Here is an 11,034-nt window from a genome sequence, read left to right on the forward strand (position 1 = left end):
TCCTGAGAAGTTTATTTATATATTTTTATATACATACTATATAAATACACACACACACACCTATACACACACACACACACACATATACATACTATATAAATACACACACACACACCCAATCATTTATATATTTTTATAAATATATAAAAGTGAAAAACCAATGTAAAGTAAAAAAGAAAAGAAAAGAAAGAACAAATTCAAAGAGAAAGCTAAGCAGGCTAGAAAAAGGCAAGCAGAAAGGAAAGAAAAGAGAGAGATATATCTTCTTCACAGCTGTTACAATTATTATTAATTATAATTATTAATTTACATCTTGCTCTCTGGTTATAAGATCTCTCCTTTCTTAGAATCTGGCTAAATCATGACCTCATTTTTTAAAAAACCTGTTTCACCCTACCATCACCCAAAAAAGGGATAGTTGCATTAACAGAGGGATACAGTCAAGATTAAGGGAGGTAAAGCCTTAGTAAGGTCACACCTAGAGTACTGCATGCAGTTTTGGTCACCACACTATAAAAAAAGAGTTTGAGACTCTAGAAAGAGTGCAGAGAAGAGCAACCAGGATGATGAGGGGACTGGATGCTCAAACATATGAAGAACGGTTGCAGGAACCGGGCATGGCTAGTCTAGTGAAGAGAAGGACCAGGGGAGACAGGAGAGCAGTCTTCCAATATCTCAGGGGTTGCCCCCAAGAAGAGGGAGCCAAGCTATTCTCCAAAGCACACAAAGGCCAGACAAGGAATAAAGAATGGAAACTGACCAAGGAGAGATTCAAATAAGGAGAAATTTTCTGACAGTGAGAACCATCAACCCATGGAACAGAAGTGACCCGGAAGTTGTGGGAGCTTCATCACTGGAAGCTTTCAAGAAGAGACTGGACTGCCCTCTGTCTGAAATGGTGTAGGCCAGGGGTGTCCAAACTTGGGAACTTTAAGACTTGTGGACTTCAACTCCCAGGCTGGGGAATTCTGGGAGTTGAAGTCCACAAGTCTTAAAGTTCCCAAGTTTGGACGCCCCTGGTGTAGGCTCTCCTGCTTGGGCGAGGGGGTTGGACTAGATGACCTACAAGGTCCATTGCAACTCTGTTCATCTGTATTTCATGCGTGTCTCCTCCACCTTCCGTGGGAAACATCCTTCCTCTAACTTGCTTGCAATGTACAGCGCAACTACAAGGGGGGTTCTCCACTTAACAACCACTTGTTTCGGTGATCATTCAAAGTTACAAGAGTGCTGGAAACAGCGACCTATGACTGTTTTTAACCCTGTGGGACCAGGAACTATCTTGGATCCTTGGTTTCAAAGCTCCAAAGCCAAAACCGACGGCACCTGCCCATCGACAAAACAAGCAATTTCTGCTGGCTTGATGGGTCAAGAGGCAAATGATTGATTAAACTGAGCTTGGCAAAGCCTCCTGTAAGATTATTTTTATTTCATAAACAGCATTATCCATCACTGCTGAAAGCAAAGGTCATCTTCAGGTTTTTTCCCCCTTCTGTCATAAGCCACCGAGGCCCAGAAGTGGCAACGGCTTCCAGAATAAGCCACCGCTTTAAACTTGCAAACACACACACACACACCGGCTATTAAAACTGCTGCAGGATTAACGCCGCCCCCAGTGGATTAAGACAGGAAAACATCTGTTGATTAATCTAGCCCCCCGCCCCACCGCCCCAAAGCGGCTAAAAAGGTTTAGAATTGAAACGAAGACCCACTTCGACGCTTCTTCTTTGGCGGAAAAACAAAAAAATAAAAGATGCATTCATGCCAGCAATGTTCAGAAGAGGCATCGTTGAAAAGTCCTTCAACCTGTAGCCATCAGAGAGCACCATCATGGAGAGATATCTGAGTGGGATTCTCCCAAAGGTGCTTTTTCAGGACTGGACAACTGAACTTTCTTGTGTTTTTCCTAGAAGACGTTTTGCTTCTCCTCCAAGAAGCTTCTTCAGCTCTGACTAGGATGGTGGGGAATGGAAGGATTGATATTCCTTGCAGACAGAGCTGGTCATTTGCATCCTTTTAGAGGGTCGTTGAGGCCACTTGGAGATTTGTCTGTGTCCTCAGGGTCACCCGAGAGGTGGAAATGGTTTCCGTAGTCTGCCGTTGCTTTTTTCTCTGGAGATCCATTCCTACTCCCACACCGTTCCAAGGGTCTTCTCATCCCAAATTGTGTAGCTCAAAGTCTGTAGGGATTCTCTATCGAATTTGTCCCAAAGGTGGTTTTTTTCAAGCAGCAACTGGACTTTGTTTTTTTTTCTTTTGAAGACGTTTTGCTTCTCATCCAAGAAGCTTCTTCAGCTCCGACTGGTTGGTGGAGAATGGAAGGATTTATATTCCTTGCAGACAGAATGAACAGAACAGGACAGAATAGATATTGGAATGAAGAATGGGATGGGATGGGATGGGATGGGATAGGACAGGACAGGACAGGACAGGATATTGGAATGAAGAATAGAATAGAATGGAATGGAACAGAACAGAACAGAACAGATATTGGAATGAAGAATAGCATAGAATAGAATCTGGAAGGGACCTTGGAGGTCTTCTAGTTCAATCCCCTACTCAAGCAGGAATCCCTACACCATTTTAGACAAATGATTGTCCAATCTCCTCTTTAAATCATTCAAGTATTGGTGCACCCACAATTTCTGGAGGCAAGCTGTTCCGCTGATTAATTGTGGGACCGCTCGCCTCCAAAAGTCGTGGGTGCTCCAACAACTGGAGGTTTTTAAGAAGAGATTGGGCAACCATTGATTTGAAATGGGGTGTCATTTCAAGAGCTGAACCAAAGGTGGACCTCCTGGCTTTAACAGAAGAAAAGCTGACTCGGTTGGTCCTTCCGCCCTCCTGATTAACATCAGGAAGAGGCTAAATCAGCAATCCAGGTGTTATCGCCAGCAGCCCAGGTGTTATCACGGGAGGCAGAGGTGAGATACCAAAGGCCAATCTTCTCCTAGGTCTGAAAACTAATTATCCTTCTAACCTTTTTGTTTTGAAGGCGTTTACGGCAATCCAGCTTAGCGTTTTGAACCAAAATGGCAAATATGTACTAGGATGAGTCTAAAAATAGCTGTTATCCTTTATCTGATCGGGGTACAGCAGGAGGATGAACCATGTGTCTGATGCTTAACTTGCTGCCTAGGTGCTCACAACAGGCAGGTAACTTCAGAACACCTTCAATGTTATCTTTAAATTCCACTTTAATTAGACAGGCCTCAGAGTTACTGTCAAACAGAGTGCACAAAAGTGCAGAGAAGAGCAACAAAGAGGATGAGGGGACTGGAGGCTAAAACATATGAAGAACGGTTGCAGGAACTGGGCCTGGCTAGTCGAGTGAAGAGAAGGACCAGGGGAGACATCATAATAGTGTTCCCATATTTGAGGGGCTGCCACAGAGAGGAGGGGGTGCAGCTATTTCCCAAAACACCCGAAAGCCAGACAAGGAATAATGGATGGAAACTGAACAAAGAGAGATTCAACTGAGAAATAAAGGGAAATTTTCTGACAGTGAGAACAATAAACCAGTGGAACAGAAGTTGCCTTCAGAAGTTGTGGGAGCTTCATCACTGGAGGCTTTCAAGACGCTGAGCTTGTCGATCAGAAACGTCGGCAGTTCAGCAGTTCGAATCCCTCGCGCCGCGTAACAGAGTGAGCTCCCATGACTTGCCTCGAAAGCACGTTAAAAAGTGCAAGTAGAAAAATAGGGACCACCTTGGGTGGGAAGGGAACAGCGTTCCGTGAGCCTTCGGCGTTGAGTCATGCCGGCCACATGACCACGGAGACGTCTTCGGACAGCATTGGCTCTTCGGCTTTGAAATGGAGATGAGCACCGCCCCCTAGAGTCGGGAACGACTAGCAGATACGTGCGAGGGGAACCTTTACCTTCGCTAATCATAAAAAAATAGACAACTGAACTTGTCTTCCTTCGATTTTTAGTGAGGGAGAGGACGGACAAGGATACCATTTGGTACCGCTCCAGGGAACCAAAAAATAAAAATAAAAATCTTGAGATGGATCTGACTCAAGTGGAATTTCTCTACATAATTCATGGCTCTTAAAGACAGGTGATCCATCAACGATGTTGCCCATCCTCCTCCTCCTCCTCCTCCTCCTCCTCCTCCTCCTCCTCCTCCTCCTCCTCCTCCTCCTCCTCCTCCAGAAGAGTGAGAAGGCTGAAGGAGGTCAGGAATCCAACCCACAACATTTTTTGCATAGTTGTGTTTGTGCAGAGGCAGGTTCCCCGAGATACGAGGATTTTGACGGCCCAGGACCTGTTCAGAATGTGGACTAGCCTGAGCAAGTTTTACAGGTCTTTTGTAGGCCTTGAGGGATGTGTGACTAGTGAAGAGGGCTCTGTTTACTTCCCATAGGAGGGGAAGGGGATCATCAGAGGATTTTTAGCCTGGAGCAAGAGCTGTCAAGAAAGGAGACATGACTGAGGTTGATGAAAAGCATGTGCAAGGCGGAAAAAAATGTGGACAAAGGGAAGGACATTCACCTCTACGGTTGAGGTTAGAGATGCTGCCAGGCGCAAATAACCAGAAGCCTTCATTGAGTTCAAAGCTCAGAAGAGATTATTGCTACCTCTACGCAAGGATCTAGAATGGTCAAGACTAAATTGGTACTAGATTAGGGTCAACGGAATTCTGGGGGGGGGTATGAATTTGGGTCTCTTATAATATATTGGAAGCTCCTGCTTGGGTGGGGGGTTGGACTGGAGGACCTCTGGGGTCCCTTCAAGCTCTTGTTATTCTTTCTATGATCAGGTGTATCAAGTCCAAGGAAAGTCCAGAATGGTACAGGGATGGGTAGGAGATTGGACTAGAAGACCTCCAAGGAAGAGGTGGGTTCCTACCGGTCCGCAGGAAACTCTGGGAGTTGTAGTCCACAAGTCTTAAAGTTACCAAGGTCGGAGACCTCTGACCTAGGTGACACAGAGCAAATTCAGACTCATCTGCTCCTTTATACACCTGAGCTCGAAAATTGAGATCCAGCAGAAAATAAAACTAGGCGCGCCCTTGTCTTTAAACCCACCTCCTTTTATAGCCACCTTGCTTCCCCATATTCATTTTTTTTCCCGATATAAATTAAGTTTTGCATCCAGTTTTGGTCGCCACAATGTAAAAAAGATGTGGAGACTCTGGAAAGAGTGCAGAGAAGAGCAACAAAGAGGATTAGGGGACTGGAGGATAAAACACATGAAGAACGGTTGCAGGAACTGGGTGTGTCTAGTTTGATGAAAAGAAGGACCAGGGGAGACATGATAGCAGTGTTCCAATATCTCAGGGGCTGCCCCAAAGAAGAGGGAGTCAAGCTATTCTCCAAAGCACCTGAGGGCAGGACAAGAAGCAATGGGTGGAAACCTATCAAGGAGAGAAGCAACTAAGCAGAAGAACTAAGGAGAAATTTCCTGACAGTGAGAACAATTAGCCAGTGGAAAAACTTGCCTCCAGAAGTTCTGAATCCTCCAACATTGGAGGTTTTTAAGAAGATGTTGGATAACCATTTGTCTGAGGTCGTGTAGGGTTTCCTGCCTGACCAGGGGGTTTGACTAGAAGACCTCCAAGGTCCCTTCCAATTCCGTTACTCTGTTCTATTCTAAGTGACATGATTTTTAAGGACCGGTTTCCACCTTTCTAGAGTTAGAAAGATGGACTAGCTAGCTCCACCAAGCCAAAGGCAATTATAAAATATGAAACCCCCCTCTCCCTCTCCCTCCCTCCCTCTCTCTCTCTCTCTCTCTCCCTCTCTCTCTCTCTCTCTCCTTTTTAAATTGCAAGGAGAATTCTGAAGTGGAAGCAAAGTGGGGGAAAGGAAAGGAGGAAAATATAAGCCCCAACCCCATAAATTTAATAGGCTCCGTAGCTTAATTTCAATTCCGAGGCTTAAATGGACCTTTGCAAATAAAGAGGATGGACAGTCAAGGACAGAAGCCCAGAGGGAGGGAGGGAGACCACAAGCCTTGTTCCAAGCAGTTGACCTGAACTTAAAATGTTCTTTTTTTAACCCCACTCCTCAGCGGTTTCTGTAATTATGAAGGATTATAAAACACTGGGGAGTAACGGCTGGTACCAAGCGCAGATAAGAGGACCAACTGGGGTTTTAAAGCGAGCATCATCGGACAGAAGGCACAACCTCTGTAGATTAGCCGAGAGAGAGAGAAAAAATGGTCTTCCAAGGAATGGATTCCTGCTGTTTAAGCAACCGAACATTCAAAACGGATTGCGTGACCAGAGTTTGCCGCAAACGAAGCAGCAACGGATGACGCCAGCAAGGAGAGGTATCTTTAGATCAGAAGACACACCGTTCAGAAAGATGCTTCCTCGAAGGGAAAGGTCAAGACAGAATAACAAGAGTTGGAAGGGACCTTGTAGGCCACCTAATCCAACCCCCCCCCCTCGCCCAAACAGGAGCCCCTATGCAGCTATGCTATTAAACACTGGAAGGTTTTAAGAAGATGTTGGATATCCATTTGTCTGAAGTGGTGTAGGGTTTCCTGCCTAGGCAGGGGGTTGGACTAGAAGACCTCCAAGGTTCCTTCCAACTCGGCTATTATTCTAGTCTATTCTAGTCTACTCTACTCTTATTTATTTATTTATTTTTATTATTTATTTATTTATTATTCATATTTATAGACCGCCCCCTCTCCCGAAAGGGACTCGGGGCGGTGTACAGTCACTAAAATACGTTATAAAATACATACAAAACAGTTAAATAATTAAATACGTAGGTGGAGGAGGTTGCAAGACTGTACATAGAATAATAAATATTAAATATAGTATATAGTGTATTAAAAACTTTTTAAAACCCCAAACCCAATTAAAATGAATAAATCCCCGGGAGGTAGAACTAAGAAAGTGCCAGGCCAGCTGATTGAAATAGGTGAGTCTTTAACTTTTGCCGGAAGGAACGGAGGTCGGTGGTAGTTCGAATGTCAGGGGGGAGGTCATTCCAGAGGGTTGGGCCCATCACAGAGAAGGATCTACTCCTAGGTGTCGCCCGCTGGCATTGCCTAGCAGACGGCACCAGGAGGAGCCCCTCCCTGTGTGAGCGGATAGGTCACAGGGACGTGTGTGGTAGGATGCGATCCTGCAGATAACTAGGTCCTATGCCATGGAGCGCTTTAAAGATGGTGATCAATACCTTGAAACGCACCCGAAAGGCCACAGGTAGCCAGTGCAGCTCGCGCAGGAGAGGTGTTACGTGGGAGTAACGTGTACTTCCCATAATAACCCGCGCGGCTGCGTTCTGAACTAGCTGCAGTCTCCGGACGCGTCCCAAGGGAAGCCCCATGTAGAGAGCATTGCAGTAGTCCAGGCGAGACGTCACCAGCGCATGAGTGACCGTGCGCAGGGCACTCCGGTCCAGTAGGGGGCGCAATTGGCGCACCAGGCGAACCTGGTGGAACGCCCCCCTTGCCACGGCTGCCACATGGTCCTCCATTGACAGCCGGGCATCAAGGAGGACGCCCAAATTGCGCGCCCGCTCCACAGGGGACAATTGTTCGCCCCCTATGGCCAGCGATGGAGTCAGCTGGCTGAACCGAGGCGCCGGTAACCACAGCCACTCGGTCTTGGAGGGGTTGAGTTTAAGTCTGTTGTCCCCCATCCAGACCCCGACGGCTTCCAAACACCGGGACATCACTTCTACTCTACATTCTATTCTGTTCTGTTCTATTCTATTCTATTCTATTCTACTCTACTCTACTCTACATCCTACTCTACAATCTACTCTACATTCTATTCTATTATACTCTACTCTTCTATTCTATTCTAATTCATTTCTGACAGATGGCAGTCCAGTCTCTTCTTGAATGCTTCCAGGGGCGAAATGCCCACAACTCATTCTGCTCTGTGACTCTGGAACCAAGAATCCAAAGTAGCATAGCCAAGAGGGTTGTTTTGTTTTTAAAAAAATAATAATTCTTGCCATCGAGCAATTTTATTTCAAGGGAACGTAGGCTTTTCGCAAGACTTTGTCCTTGAAGAGGTGGAGGGTGGGAAAAAGAGAAGGAAAGAAACAAGTTCAAAGATAAGAAGTAGGTTAGAGAGCAGCATTCCAAGCCCCGCAATTTCAGACATACTAGAGACAATGGTCACCTTTAACTTATCAGCTGCTTCCCAAGAAGCTATTTAAAAATCTGCCTTCACTCGTTTTTTCTGTTCCTTCATGGAATGACAGAAGAGTGGAAGGATAAATGAATGGACGGAGGGAAGGAGTGAATTCTGTGGAACTCAGGCAGATCCTTCCCGATAAATATGGGTATTTACAACAGTTGTATACAACAGTACATGACTTACAACACTTCATTTAGTGACTGTTCAAAGTTACAATGCCACTGAAAGATAGCAGGGGCAAGAGCTGGCACGCATTCTAAATAAAATTCTGCTGCCTAATCTCAAAAGTGTACACATGCATAACACACATATAGGCATGCTACCGACATGTATATGTATATCCCTACGCTCATACATAAGAATAGAATAGAACAGAACAAAGAATAGAGTAGAAATAGAGTAGAAGAATAGAATAGAATAGAATAGAATAGAATAGAATAGAGCAGAGCAGAGCAGAACAGAAGAGTAGAATAGAATAGAACAAAGAATAGAGTAGAAATAGAGTAGAGTAGAAGAATAGAATAGTATAAAGCAGAACAGAACAGAACAAAGAATAGAGTAGAAATAGTAGAAGAATAGAATAGAATAGAATAGAATAAAGCAGAACAGAACAGAATAAAACAAAGAATAGAAATAGAGTAGAAGAATAGAATAGAATAAAGCAGAACAGAACAGAATAGAACAAAGAATAGAGTAGAAATAGAGTAGAATAGAATAGAATAGAATAGAGCAGAATAGAAGGATAGAGTAGAATAGAACAAAGAATAGAGTAGAAATAGAGTACATGAAGAGAAGAGAAGAGAAGAGAAGAGAAGAGAAGAGAAGAGAAGAGAAGAGAAGAGAAGAGAAGAGAAGAGTTGGACGGGATCTTGGAAGTCTTCTAGTCCAACCCCCTGCTTAGGCAGGAAATCCTATACCATTTCAGACAAATGTTATCCAATCTCTTTGTAAAAACTCCCTATGTTGGAGCATTCATAACTTGATTAGTTTCCATCCATTGCTTCTTCTCCTCCTCCTTCTCTCTCTCTCTCTCTCTCTCTCTCCTTCCCTCCCTCCCTCCCTCCCACCCCTTGGACAATACAAAACCCCCACCCAGAAGGTTACAAGGAAAACAGGTCATAAAGAGGAGGTGTAGTGTAGAGAGATGGAAGGATGAATGAACGGATGGAAGGAATGAACTCTGTGGAACTCAGACTGAATAAACTCGGGCAGAATCTGCACGGTGGATCCACCGAGCTGCAGAAAAACAAGGAGGGTTTTCTCACCTGCAGCTTTGCATGGGGTGGGAGACAAAACACAGTGAGCCATTCCCACAGGGCAGAACAATTAGTCATCGGCCTTTTGGGGGGGAGTGTCCCCCAAATGAAAAACACCTCCCATCATTACCTTAATTGATCCCCAAAGAGATAGAATGACTATTCCCAGTCACTGAGCTATTAGGGATGCATTTACCTGGCTTGATCAACAGAGAGAGAGAGAGAGAGAGAGGTATGGAGGGAGGGAGGGAGGAAAGGAGGGAGGGAGGGAAGGAGGAAGGAAGGAAGGAAGGAGGAAGGAAAGAAGGAAAGAAGGAGGGAGGGAGAAAGAAGGAAGGAAGCAAAGAAGGAAAGAAAGAAAGAAGGGAGGAATGAAGGAAGGAGAGGGAAGGAGGGAGGGAAGAAAGAAGAGAGGGAGGGAGGGAAGAAAGGAGGGAAGGAGGAAGGAAAATCATTAGGAGCCAGTGAATTCTAGTCCTGTCAAGCACATAAACTAGCTGGGTGATTATGGGCAAATCACCAGGAACCAGCGAATTCTAGTCCTGTCTTAAGCAATGACTCACTTAACAACAGTAGCAAGACAGGTCATAAAATGGGGCAAAACTCACTTAAGAACTGCCTGGCTTAGCAAAGGATATTTTGGATTCCATTCTCCATTGTGGTCATAAGTCGAGGACTGCCTGTACTGTAATATAGGATAGTCGTTTTGAGGGGGAATACGTTTTTTTAAGACAACAGTCTGAGCGTTTGGGAAATGGCCTTCTGATGGAATTTATTTCAGAGAACATCTCAAGGATTTGATAAGGATTTACAGCTTCCCACGCCTCTGTCGCTTGCAAACGTTCAGCCTCTAGTGACATCTACCGGACTCCTGGCTTCATCTGTAATTTTTGCACCAAAGTATCAGAGAGAAAGTACCAAGACTCCTGCAATGAGTCCCTTGGACTGCAAGGCCATCCAACCGGTCAGTCCTAGAGGAGATCCACCCTGGCTGCTCTTTAGAAGGCCATAATCCTGAAGACAAAACTCAAATGCTTTGGCCAACTCATGAGAAGGAAGGACTCCCTGGAGAAGATTAAGGCATTTGAACTCTGGTGCTGGAGAAGACTCCTGCATTGAGTCCCTTGGACTGCAAGGCCATCCAACCGGTCAGTCCTAGAGGAGATCAACCCTGGCTGCTCTTTAGAAGGCCAGATCCTGAAGAGGAAACTCAAAGACTTTGGCCACCTAAGGAGAAGGAAGAAGGACTCCCTGGAGAAGAGCCTCATGCTGGGAACGATGGAGGGCAAAAGAAGAAGAAGGGACGGCAGAGAAGGAGGTGGCTGGATGGAGTCACTGAAGCAATCGGTGTGAGCTTCAATGGACTCCAGGGGATGGTAGAGGACAGGAAGGCCTGGAGAAATGTCCATGGGGTCTCAATGGGTCAGACATGACTTTGCAATTAACAACAACAACCAGAAAGAAAATCCGTAAACTTTTTAAAAGATTTTTTTAAAAATCTTGCCTTTATTTTTTAATGTATTGTTATAAATAACTCCAGGTAGCCAACACGCCTAACATATTTTTTTTCCAAAGCAACCAGAAGGCAGGATAAGAAACCACGGATGGAAACTCATCCAGGAGAGAAGCAACCTGGAAATTCCTAACAGTCAGGACAATTGACC

Source organism: Natrix helvetica, assembly GCF_964273705.1.
Source record: "Natrix helvetica genome assembly, chromosome: 13".
Classification (NCBI taxonomy): Eukaryota; Metazoa; Chordata; class Lepidosauria; order Squamata; family Natricidae; genus Natrix; species Natrix helvetica.